Below are 9,836 nucleotides of genomic sequence, written 5' to 3'. Positions count from 1 at the left end.
GGGTGATTTTAGCCTCTACAACCAGTGCTTGGTTGATGTGGCATGCAGACCGCCATCTATTCACCCTAGTGATGATGATGTGGCATGCAGACCGCGCCATCTGTTCACCCTAGTGAGGATGATGATTTCACATGATTTGTAGTTGCATTATTTTTAATATGATGCCTTGTATTGGTAGTGCGTGCCACAGGGCTTGATGATTCTTGGGAATGATGTATGACTCTATGGATTTTGGATATCACTTAAATTGGGATTACTTCATAAACTTATAAAATTATGCTAAAATTTCATGGCACCTTAGAAGTAGTTGGATACCTATTTTTTGTTGGAGATCAAAGCATTCAAGAGTTTATGATTAGTTTTCAATTTCACATCCTAACATATTTGATCTAATTAGTTTGCAATTACGAAATAATTAAACTCAAAGTGATAACATAATCAAACAAAAAGCTCCATAAAATAACCAAAAAAATCAAAGTGACGACTAGAAAGCTTCAAGAAGCACCTAAAAAGCTCCAAATGAAGAGCTTGCTAAATAATAGTGCTCCCTCCCGAGCCCTTTTCTGCTTCAAAAATTGCCTCTGAATTCCGCTCTCGGTATTAAATGGCTAGCATGGCAACAATTAATAACATGGGTTCAATGCACAACATGGCATACATGGACAGCATGATATGCATGGACAACAAGGCTATCATGGTGGGCAGCAACAAGGCCCCAATGAACTCCGTGATAAGATCATTCTTACCAAGTACAATGGGCAATCAACATCCCCATTGGACTTGGAAGAATGGATATCTAAATCAGAGTCCTAACTTCATATTTATCCATGCACTGATGATCAGAAAATTCTAATTACTTCTCTCCATCTAGAGGGATTTACCCACACATGATGGTGCTACATTAGCCATGAAAATCATCAATTCATTGATCGGGAAGACTTTAAGATGCATATGATTTAGGTATTTGTATCCCTAGTGAAAAAAGAGTGATTGGCAATATGATTGTATTATCTTGACCAACGTAATCTCACAGTATGGGAGTGTACAAATTAGTTCATGAACTTGACCATGTATGTTGAAACTCTTATTCATCATGCAAAATCTCACAACTACATCTATGGGTTAGAGCCTAGCTTTTCAGCTAATATAATGGCTCAAAAGCCTTCCACATTATTTGATGCATCTGAATTGGTTGAAAAATATGCAAGAAAGTACCATAAAAATGAGAATTTTTAGCAAGGTTATGTACAACCCCATACCCCATAATTTGAGATCAACCCCATATAAAGGTGCTCTTAGAGGCATCGCCATGCCTGGTAGTAGCCCTAAAACACCTACTTACCTCCCCTTCCATAATATTGAAAGAAAATAGGGAACTTTTGAAACAACACTTGGCTCTAATGGTGAGAGTAAATATGTTGAAAATGGACCGCAAATTGCATTAGCCTTGAATGGTCCAAGTGGTCAAAAGTTCATCTCTCTAGATGTTGTGAATGAGTAGAAAAAAAAGGCCTATGTTTTAAATGTGGTGATAAGTACATGGTGTCATAGTGGTTTTAATCGAAAGGTCATATCCACTAGGGATCACAGAGAGAAGGAAGTAGAGAATATGAGATAGAAGAGAAGAAAAGAATAGGCAAGAGATTCAAATGAATCCCAAGAATGCTCAAAATTAAGTTCTCTTAAAGACATGTCCATACATCATGAATCAATCATAAAACCTTCTGCCAAGTTTAGCAAAGCCTATCTACAAGATAAGATAAAGCTAAATGATTCAGATTTTGCATGTACTATATGTAAAATTTGTTGTGCATCCAAGACAAAGGGTCCAAACAATCCAAAGGTTAATAGATTTAGATAATTTCTTGGTAGGAGAAGCCCAATTACTTATCCCAGGAGCTCTATGTATTGATAGAACCTGAGAAGGGAAACAAAAGCCTTCTATGGGACTTCAAACAAACTTCAGACCTATGTATTCTTAGTTATTGCAGTAGTCATAGCAAATCATTTGATGGCTAAGCTCCAAGACAAATGGTTCTTGGATTATCTAGACAATGTCTACTACTACTCAAAAGCTATATCCAAGCATTAGATCTCCTAGAGTTCCTTAGTATACCTAAAAATGTGCAACACAAACACTAGCTTCTATTATACTGCTCAGATGCAAAATCTGATGGTACGATTGGTTCTGAAAAGTGGGGTAAAACCTCAGGGCACCTGATCAAAATTCTCTTGGATCACTCCTTCTCCTCTCTTCCCATCCAGAGTGTTGTTTGCTGATCGTGCACCATGTGAATTCAAGAGCCATCTTTTTTCATGAGATTTTCCAAATGTGGTAGAAAAGCAACTTGATTTCTGCATGTCACCATACTCTAGAAATTTACTACACCTTTTGTGGATATTTACAATAAATAAGGGCTAAAATATCAAAAATAGGCTAAAATGGTCCAAAAATCCCATATTCTTAAACCATCCATACTATGGATACTAAAATTAATGACTAATATGACATTGACTCTCTAGATTATAAGAAAGCTTGATAATGATGTACTCCAGGGTTTTTCAGACTCTGTCCACATAGTGGTACAACATTCACCCCCTCTGAATGTGCACATCATCTGGTATGTGCCATAGTCCTAATTGTCACCACATATAGAGTCCTCCTTATCCTTTTTAACCATATTCTTTGCTTTTTCATCTTTGGTATCTTTCGTGCTAGCCCTTGTATCATGGCCACTAATTTTATCTAGTTTTGGCAACTCATAAGTAGTAGATTCTGGCCTCTTGAATAATTAGATTCTCTTCCCTGCCAAATCAGAATTCTTATGATTGTCCCATCTATCTTATTTAATGCATATGTAGCATGGGTGTAGCATTTGCTGAAATATGAGCCATAGTGTCAGTAATATTCAACCCATAAAACTGATTAGTAGCATCCTCCATTGATAAATGAGAACCTACATCATGCTCATACTTAGCCTGAATGCCCAACAACTAGTTTCCTCTTCAAATTGTAGCAATGCACTAGTGATATCACCAAGAAATTGACACTTCCTCTTAATTATGTCAATGATTTCGTCATGAAATTCCCCCTTGGCAATGCCAAGTACCTCTCTTAAGGTGAATTTCACCCAACTGTTTAAATTTTTTTCTCCAAGAACCTTCTTGAGATCTGTGGCTATCTTAATATCAGACTGTAGCTTTTATCCGGACTACTAGCTCTTCTTTTTTCCCTCTTGTTTACTATCCCTTTTTTTCTCCTGCCCAACCTTTTCCATAACATGCTCAAGAGGTGGTTGATTTACAGCTTTAGGTTGATCCATACTTCTTCTTATCACTCCCTTAGATGTCCCAACATTATGTTCATCTCTCTTCCACAAGTACATACGTGTTTTGTACTTTTACTAAATATGCATACACTAAATATGCATTTACGAGTGATTCACAGCCAATCATGTCATGAATGTCTTGCCCTGTATGAGACATTTCAATATCAATAGCTTTCCTATTTTCAATTGCATCCAAAGTATTTTTCCATATTGTAGCCTTCAGACCATTCTGTCCAACTGTAGACCAAAAGTAGCAGCATGTGTACAACTACATGAGCATTTCGAACATCCAACTCTTCCAACAACTTTTGCATATCTCCCTTTCTAAAATTCAAAGCAAGAGGCAATCTTGTTTCTTGTGCAGCATGGATCTTGCTATCTTTCCAAAAGATGAGCTTTCATGCCAAGGCCTCCTGAATCAGCATAATCCTTCCTTTCATGTTGCAAATTATCACACCACATACATCTTTTCTAAGGTTTAGGGGCTACTATTTGTCCCCTACTCTCTTATCCTCTCTCATCCAATTTCGCAACCTTCAACTGAAGGTCAGAAAAATAGATGTAACCATAGGGTTAGCCATAAAATTAGGTGGTTTGTTGGATATACCAACTATTTTTTCCATTTAAATAGTGGGCAAGCTAGATATATGCAATCTTTATATTCTTCTATGCTTTTTTACCAATGCAATAACATAATCCTTAACATGTCTCCACTCTATTTTGAGCCTTGTCTTTGTAGTATGATGATCCTCTAACAAATCATCAAGCTTCTCTTAAAGCTCAGGATCTGTCGCTTGTAGAAATAAAACAAATTTTTGACTTGCAAGAGCATGCTATTCTGCAAGATCTAACAGCTCAAACCAATTTCAAATTCTCTTAATAACTGTATAGCCACAAGACTCTTATTGGGTTTTAGAACCCACTCTTAAAATTTCTTGTGGGTAATCAAATTGGTGTCTTCAATGTTACATTCTTTCCGAAGTGTCTTCTTGGAAGCTACCCAATCAGCATCTTGTATGTATAATTCAATAACTCAAGCTTTCAATTCATGTACAATGACCCATACAAAATACCAACTCCATGCAAGTCAAGCCACCAACCCAAAGAACTCCATCTTTTGAGCATAGATATGCAAATATGTAGATACATTTATGCCATTAAACAACTTCATCTCATGCTCTACTACCCACTATAAAGCGTTCATTATAATAGTTTGTGTTTGAGAAGAAGCTTGTCTCACCTGTTGTTGTTGTACCTACATAAGCATGTTTATACTCTACACTAACTATTGCAAAACATCACTAGAAACTATGCTTAAAGGTTCTCCCATCATCCTGCCTCTCCTTCAAACGACCTTTTACATTGGGTTCACCAATATAAGAGGGATTTTAGTCGAAAGGTTGTATCCACCAATGTCGTGCCGCTATACGAACACAATGTGAAAAGCTCTAGAGTGCATTGTCATTTGGCTTTCTTATTGATCTAGAGAGTCAATACCATATTAGTCATTAGTGTCAGTGTCCATAGTGTGGATGGTTCAAAAATACTAGATTTTTGGACAAGTATAGCCTATTTTTGATATTTTGGATATTATTTTCATGTAAATATCCAAAATCTATAAACAACTTCTAGAATAGGATGACATGTAAAAAAATCAAGTGGCTTTCAACCATTTTTGGGGGATTTTATGCAAAAAGAAGGATTGGCGAAATTGCATGATGCACGATCATAGTTTACAGGTAGCAAACAACAGTAGTCCAAAGTGGGAGAAGAAGGAGTGATCTAGGAGAAATCAAACCAGGTGTCCATGTATTTTACCCCCATTTCAGAGCCAACAGAAGAAGCATCAAATTTGTAGTCTCAGCAATAAAGAGGAAGCTATTATTTTATGTACATTTTTTGTATACAAGAGATTTATCTTCTCAGGATGCAGAAATAAATTGAGAGGCTTCACCTCTATGAGTATTCTTCTACATCTTCTATTTATTTAAAACCCTTCTCTTCCATCTACTCCTCTCCTTGAATCTCCCTTCACTCTACTATCTCTTACCCTTGTAGTAGATTTCGACCCCAAATGCTTCGACAGTGGTGAACTCGACGTGAAAGTCAACAACATGTGTGTAAAGATGGGGTCCTTTGCAGGTTCAAGTAGTGGTGATGCTTTATAATAGATGATTGCTTTGTTGTAGTAACAACAATAGTAGCAAAATTTGTTGTTACAATAATAGATGCAAACTTGCCATAGGAAGCAGAAAGAATTGATTCCTTAGCTATGAATGCATTGTAGGCAGTGGGACATGAATTAATGTAGTTTAAGGGTCAAAATGTTTTGGCCCTCATTCAGTTCTATAAAGAAAAGATGTTGTTTCATGGGGTACTGCAATATGCATGGAGTCAGTATTTCTCCTGTTTGGCAATGCATCCATTGCATAATCAGATTGATGAGTTACATAGAAGAGATGTTGACTGGACAGCTTTGAAGAAAGATTTGAGAGAAGAGGTTTTCTTAAAAGATGCAATATTGGTAATTAAAAAGACATTTAGAGATTGGATTGAAAAGCCCAATAAAGGGTTGGCTACTACAGCTTTGCTCCGTGAATTTGAAAGTCGGTATACGCAATTGGATGCCGATGAGCAACAATCATTGGAGAGTCAAAAAATTGATTTGTTTCTAAAGGCTAAAGATCCTGTCTTCCAGGAGAGGCTGATCGATCATTTAAAAGATGTCTCTTTTGAAATGGAAGTGAAATTAGATTGGGCTAATGTCATTGAGACAGTGCATATGTTGGTAAAGAGAGCAGACGAAATGAAGATCGGGTACGAGCACCACATCTGCCAGTGCTCAAAAGAGGCTAAAATTGCAACCAAGGTGCTTGTGGCTATGCAGAACAACAGGCTATACTTGTTGGTCTAGCTCTTAAAGGTGATGATGTGAATGAAATAATAAAACGTATGCATGATTTGAGGCTGAATTTGACAGAAATCTATGCAAAGGTCAAAATGTTGGATGTTAAGGTAGAAGAGAAGGTTTGGGCAACAGTCCAAAGACCGCACAAAGAAGAATACAAGAGGAGATGCATTTGATGTGAGAGTTTATAGCATGAAAAGTGAGACTCTACAACAGCCTACTGTGAAGTGGAAGCGAAAAGGTTAGTTTTTTGAAAAGATGAAAAAATACATGCAACAGAAACAGGTCTTCCAATAGAGCCAAATTTTGGAAATGGTGGCATGCATAAGAGGTTGGAAGAGATGGCAGCAAGGATATCATTTATTGCCATAGATACAACCACATATGGGTTGAGAATTGAAAGGATCGAAGAAGCTCAAAAAGGAGGCATGGTTGAAGCGAAATCTCATGTTTGGATGTAGGTATTAGATTGCATGGAAAAATGAAAAACAACAAAGTCTGAATTGACTAATGCAAGTCAGAGTATATGAGGGAGAACAGGATGGAGTGCACCAGTGGATTCATTTTCAGCCTATACTTATTTGGCTGAGGTTCATAATCAAGAAGCTCTTGGGCAACAAAAGATAAGAAGAGATGAGGATATTACTGGTCCTTCCTCTTTAGGCCCATCTAAATGCATAACATGAAGTAAAATGGAGTAGCGTAAAGAGGCTGAGAAATCCATACCTAAGCAGGTTATGGAGGATGCATCTCAAGAGAAGAAACTTAAAATAGTCTTGGAAGATTGCATACTTGGCAGTAGAGTGGGATTCACACTTGGCAAATTTCTTGGAATCTCAAAGCGTGAATTTTATGATGCAATCATTGATATGTTGAAATGAGAAAGATAGTTTGATGGTGAAGTTTTGCAAGCATTGATGCAGGTTAAGAAAGACATAGAGAAACAACTTTAGAGGGAACATGATGATGCATGTAATGTTGATTTGGAGTAGGATGATGTTGAAATGGGTTTCAGAATCAAGGCTAGAAACAAAAACCTTGGATGATGGTTCTTCATATGCTCAGGTTGAGAGTAAAATCAATATAAAGGCGGCATAGTTTCTCACTATTTATGTGAATCATCCCTGCAATTGGGATAGGCTATAGGATAATCCCATGCCACATAATGCACGAGAGTTTAAGGGTTTTTAGACAACACTGTTGTAAGTGGAGGCTATGGAAGTGCCTTTAAGAAGATAATTATGCCTCCAAGAAACAATGCTTGTGTTTGGATTGTAGGAATGGACAGCATATAGTCTTGGAAGTTTTAAGGAATATTTCAGCCATGTGTAAGGTGCTGAAAAGAAATATGTAGGATGGGTTGAAAAAGAGCTCAAGACATATGGTCTAATGGCTATAAATGAAGGTATTTTAGGGTTGTTTTTAGGACTTGTTGATGTAGAAAAAGTGGCTGAAATTTTTGCAGCAATTAATGTTAAAAATGAGGTAGAAAAAGAGGTTACTTATATTGACACTTTAGAGATGTATGAATTCATTCAAGATTTTTCTGAGCATGAATGTTATGGGCTACAAATAAGATTGAAGCAAGGGTGGATACAAAGTACAAAATAGTTGCAAAGAAGGTTAAGCGTGTGGCTTTGCCTTTACCATGTGAAAGTGATGGGTTGGCTAAAAAAGTATCTTAATAGCCTAGTTTGGGGGACCCACATGGAGTAGAACATAACTTTATAGATGAAACTTTAAAAAAGCTAAAAATTGGTGATAGAAGCTTTCTTTTGCCTATAGAAAGAGCTCGTTTCTTGCAGATGTTGGCAAGACATGGGAAAGCCTTTGTGTTTTAGGCAAATGAAATTGGATGTTTTGATCTAACCATAGTTGCACCTGTGGTGATCTATATAGTACCTCATGTGCCATGGAATTTTAAGCCTATTCCAGTATCTCAGGCATATTTGCCTAAGCTGTTGGACCTTTGAACAAGAAGATCAAGATGCAAATTTTGGAGCCCTCTTCAGCTCCATATTCAAATCACTGGTTTACTATTCCAAATAAGAATAGTTCTTTGAGGTTTATACAGGATTTACAATGAGTTAATAGGTCACCATAAGGAATATTGGATCAGGCTCGATAGTGGATGAATTTGTAGAAGCATTTGCAGGCAAGGAAATTTACTCTATGGGAGATTTATATGGAGGATTTGATGAGTTCTATCTTGCATTAGAAAGTGGGGATATCATTACCATGAAGACACCTCTTGGATTGGTTAGGGGTGTGTACGCTTCCATAGGGAGCAACCAATTTAGTGGTGCATACGATGAATGCTATGCATAAAGTTTTAAGGGAGTATATTCCTCATTTGACCTTACCCTTTCTTGATGATGTGCCAATAGAAGGGTGTCATATCCATGAGACGAATGAAGAGCTGAATGAGCAAGGATGTAGAAAGTTTGTGGTTGATCATATTGTTGATTGTGACATGATTTTGAGACGTCTTGAAAAAGTGCATTTGACTCTATCGAGAGAAAAGTCATTTTTTGGAGTGGATGAAGTATTAGTTGTTGGACACATGTGTGGACCATATGGAAGAAAGCCATAACCAATAAAGATTGATGCCATAAGCAGGATGCATGAGACATGTTCAAATGTATCCAAGGTAAGAAGATTTTTGGGTGCATGTGTCTTTTACTTGATATGGATTCCGCATTCTACTCATGTGGCTGAAAGTTTATATCACGTCCTCTTGAGAAAAGGGCAAAAGTTTTGATGGGATAAACAATATACAAAGGAAGTTTAGAAGTTAAAGACAATCTCAACACTAAAGAGATCAAATTATGAGAATGGGAAACCTATTATTCTCACTGTGGATACAAGCCCAATTGGCATTGGTTACGTAGTGGGTCAGGATGATATTGATGGGAATAGGTATGACATTTGGTTTGGAGTAAAGGTCCTCAATGAACAGCAACAACAATATTCTCAAGTTAAAAGAGAGCTTTGGGGTGTAGTGACATCCCTTAAGTGTGATGCCAGGGAGTATTTAATGGGAGCTCATGTAGTGGTAGAGAATGATTGTCTACCTCTATTGGGCATGATAGTAAATTGCTCAACTCTCAATATTGCCATGTTGCACTGGATTGCATATACAAAGTTAACCCTGATTTTCAACATAATGCAGGTAGAGAAAACCCCATGAGTGACATGCTTTCACAACTAATGTTTGAAGATGAAGAGGAGCTGATGGAAGATGAAGAGGACGATGTGATAGGTGCTAAAAATGACTTTATGATAGTAGGGAATGAGTATGTAGTTGTTGTTACTACATGTACAATTGTTGGAACATGGATTTTAGCATTAAGAAATAAACTTATAGCCATGGAGAAGAGATAGATAGTGGTAATGAGAAAGCATCGTCAGTGTTATTCTTTAGTGAGAACACAATTTTTGGAAGAGTTGTATGAGGATGATTGGCTAAAAATAGGCCAATATCTCAACCTCATGACAAAGAAGTCTGAGTGGTCTGAAGTTGAATTCAAAAGGATTAAAAGAAAAGCTTATGGGTTTTTCTTGAAAGACAGATATTTATGAAAGCATGCAAAGAGAAA

This window comes from Lygodium microphyllum, chromosome 8 (assembly GCF_053477565.2).
Source record: "Lygodium microphyllum isolate KBCC chromosome 8, Lygodium_microphyllum_v1.1.10, whole genome shotgun sequence".
Classification (NCBI taxonomy): Eukaryota; Viridiplantae; Streptophyta; class Polypodiopsida; order Schizaeales; family Lygodiaceae; genus Lygodium; species Lygodium microphyllum.
This window is presented reverse-complemented; position numbering follows the sequence as displayed.